The sequence below is a fragment of the Rhinichthys klamathensis genome, unplaced genomic scaffold (genome assembly GCF_029890125.1).
Source record: "Rhinichthys klamathensis goyatoka isolate OS25496 unplaced genomic scaffold, OSU_Roscu_1.1 h1tg000099l_1, whole genome shotgun sequence".
Lineage (NCBI taxonomy): Eukaryota > Metazoa > Chordata > Actinopteri > Cypriniformes > Leuciscidae > Rhinichthys > Rhinichthys klamathensis.
The window spans coordinates 1,321,342-1,324,622 of record NW_026606638.1 but is presented as its reverse complement, the minus strand read 5'-3'; the positions used below and the strand labels follow the sequence as shown (position 1 = coordinate 1,324,622).

The following is a 3,281-nucleotide window of genomic DNA, read 5'->3' as shown; positions in this document are numbered from 1 at the left end:
CATTGATTTGTGGCTGTGGAATTGAAGTGAACACAAGTGTGCTGTGCCTTTGCTGAGAAGTGGCCCTAGCCCCATTTACACGTTTGTGGAAAGTTACTATATCTGCTCCCCATTGGAAGTCCAGTGTGATACAGCTGCACTGAAGAGGGTACTCTGTACTGTGAAGGTCCTTAATTGTTATTTACTGTTTTGAGCCCAGAAACCTACTGCATCACTGGAGAAACGATCTTTTAACCCACTGTCTCCTCACTGTGAATTGAAGAGAGCACTGTGCAGATCCTTACCTGTTCCACTTACTGTTGAGTTCAGAGGCATGCAGCATCACTGGTAACGTACCCTTTTTAACCCATTGTCTCCTTACTGTGCACTGAAGAGAGTACATTGTACTGTGAAGATTTTTACCCGTTCTACTTACTGTTTGAGCCCAGAAGCCTACAGCATCACTGGTAACGTACCATTTTAATTCATTGTCTTCCTGCTGTGTACCGAAGAGAGTACGTTGTACTGCGAAGATCCTTACCTGCTCCACTTACTGTTGAGTCCAGAAGTACACTGCATCATTTGGGAAGCAACCTTTTAATTCACTGTCTCCTTACTGCGAGCTGAAGAGAGTACTGTGTACTGTGAGGAGCCTTACCTGTTCTACTTACTGTTGAGTCCAGAAGTACACTGCATCATTTGGGAAGCAACCTTTTAATTCACTGTCTCCTTACTGCGAGCTGAAGAGAGTACCGTGTACTGTGAGGAGCCTTACCTGTTCTACTTACTGTCCGAGTCCAGAGGTATACCCCAGCTAACAATTTATGGTTCCCAGAACGTTCTGGGAACGTTAGTTTTTGGTTGCAGGAACGTTCCCTTAAGGTTCCCTTTAAGGTTAGGTTTTGGTTCCCATGGAAAGTTTTCTTAACGTTCAGGGAACGTTCGTTTTTGGTTACATTGCAACCTTTAGGGAACGTTCCCCTAACGTTCTTTTTTACATTCCCCTAACCTTTAAAAAACTTTAACAATGATACCAATTTTATTATTACTTTAAACTGTGCATGAGCAGGAATTAATTATTATATATTAGCAGGAATGAATAGGCAAACTTGATGGGACTTAAAACTTTAATATACAATATAAAATTAACAAAATACAAAAATTATAAAAGGCCTAAAAAAATAAATACAACAAGAATTATAATCAGTTTTAGTATACAACTATACAAATAAGACATATCAATACAACTATACAAATAAGACATATCAATACAAGTACTAATGGAGTGGGATGAAGTGTGCAAAGTAATAGTGCAAATGTAGTGCAACATGCATATTGGAATGATAAAGTATATATAGTACAAATGTAGTGTGCAAGAGGGGGTGATGGGGGTGGTGATGGCGCAGTGGATAAGACACATGCCTTTGGTGTGAGAGACCCGGGTTCGAATCCACTGTGAGACACCAATGTGTCCCGGAGCAAGACACTTAACCCCTAGTTGCTCCAGAGGCGTGCGACCTCTGACATGTATAGCAATTGTAAGTCGCTTTGGATAAAAGCGTCAGCTAAATGAATAAATGTAAATGTAATGTAAAATGCAAGATGCATATTGGGATGATAAAGTATATATAGTACAAATGTAGTGTGCAAGATGCATATTGGGATGATAAAGTATATAATGTGTAGGTGAATGGTCAAAGTGTCAAATTCAATTGCAAAAAATATTTTAAAAAAAGAGATCCATGGTTTTGATTGAAGGTTCAGTCCTTCTCAGCTGGCCTAAAAAGAAAGAAACAAAAGTTTGATAAGTCATACTAAGAATGATCACAAATATTGATAGTTTTCCCATTCCATTGATTATTATGAACATCACATAGAAGAATTTCAATTTACCGTCTGTGTGGGGCAAACTTTAGCACTTGCCCAATCAAGTCCTCCGCGTCTGCTACAGTCAGCGCGGGGACCTTTTTCTGGGAGGCCGCTAGAGTAGAAGTCAAAATGAAGCATAGTTACAAGTCAAATTAAAACCTCCAAGCTGAGCATAATACTGATGTGAACAATAAAATATCACCTGCCTGTTATAACCCTGCAGATTGTCAGGTCCTGGAAGGCCTTCTTTGCCTTTCTGCCCCGCAGACTATACTGTTTTAGCACGTCATTGGTTGCCACTCGCCGTAGCATGCGACGGATGGCAGTACCTCTGGTCGAACCTCCAAGGGTTGTCAGGAAAAGTTGCTGTAAAACGTATAGAAATACAAATTATACATGTAGAACAAAGTGGAGAGCTTGTACAATCTCATTTTGTAAGAGCCGTCAGTTCAGTTATAATGATATTTGAAGTTATGCAATTATATAGTGTTAATCTTAGGGCAAGAATATGGCCACTTAATTACCATGTTGTCCCTCCTCTCCTGTTGACCGAGACTCCTGTCGAACTCCTCCAGCTCAGTGACTGTTGAGCAGGGCGACAGCAACATGTCATCGACTGGAGCAGAGGGAGGTGACTGGGAGCTCCTTAAGAGCATGAGCAGCTCATCCATCTTCTGCTCCATCTTCTCCTCAAATGCGTCCATCTGCTGTGTCATGCGGGTAATGGATGTCCTCACGGCTATGGAAAAATTATTGGTGTTAGTTTTAGTTATACATTATATACTTGCATATGTGAACAACTTAAGTGAGTCTTCTTACCTCTCTTTTCCATCTCCATGGCTGAGCCACCTCCCTCTGTGTGATGAGTTCTGCTGTTTACAACAATAAAAGTCAAGTTACTCTCAAGTTCCTTGTCATGAAATTGTATTTAATTGGAAATGGAAAATTGAAAGCCACTGTACCTTCAGGCTGAGCTTGCGTCACAATAGACCCATTCAATTCTGGGTGACTGGCTGGTTTTCTGTGTGGTGTTGACTCATCTAAAAAGAAAGTGGATATGAATATTGGTCAGTTCATTTATGTCAGGTTTCTTGCACATGGCCAAAAAACAACAACTTACATGCAGGTGGTGGAGGCATCTGCAGACCTGAAAAAAGGCAGGAAGAGACAAACACATCAGAACAGTCACATGATATGCACAAGGTTGAATGTCAGTACTCAGTAGTTCCATGGTAGGAAATATGACTCTGGTTTCTTAAAGGGTCACTCCACCCATTTGCATTAAGAGGTCCATTGTTAGACAACCAGTCATACTATTGAATGGTCGTGCAACATTCTTTCATTTTCCCCTGAGACGAGAGAAATCTACTATTTACCTTTTTCACTTCCTCCTACAATGACGCAAAAATCGTCATTTGACGTCATTGTAGGAG

General features: G+C 40.7%; 1 long non-coding RNA gene across 1 annotated transcript; it reads right to left on the bottom strand.

The window, feature by feature from the left end:
* Positions 1-2,684: 2,684 nt before the first annotated feature.
* On the bottom strand, positions 2,685-3,038 carry LOC130086725 (uncharacterized). The gene is made up of 3 exons (XR_008807258.1): positions 2,969-3,038; positions 2,811-2,888; positions 2,685-2,717 (listed from the first exon to the last, which is right to left on the bottom strand). It is a non-coding gene; the product is annotated as an uncharacterized LOC130086725 (long non-coding RNA).
* Between the last annotated feature and the right edge of the window lie 243 nt (positions 3,039-3,281).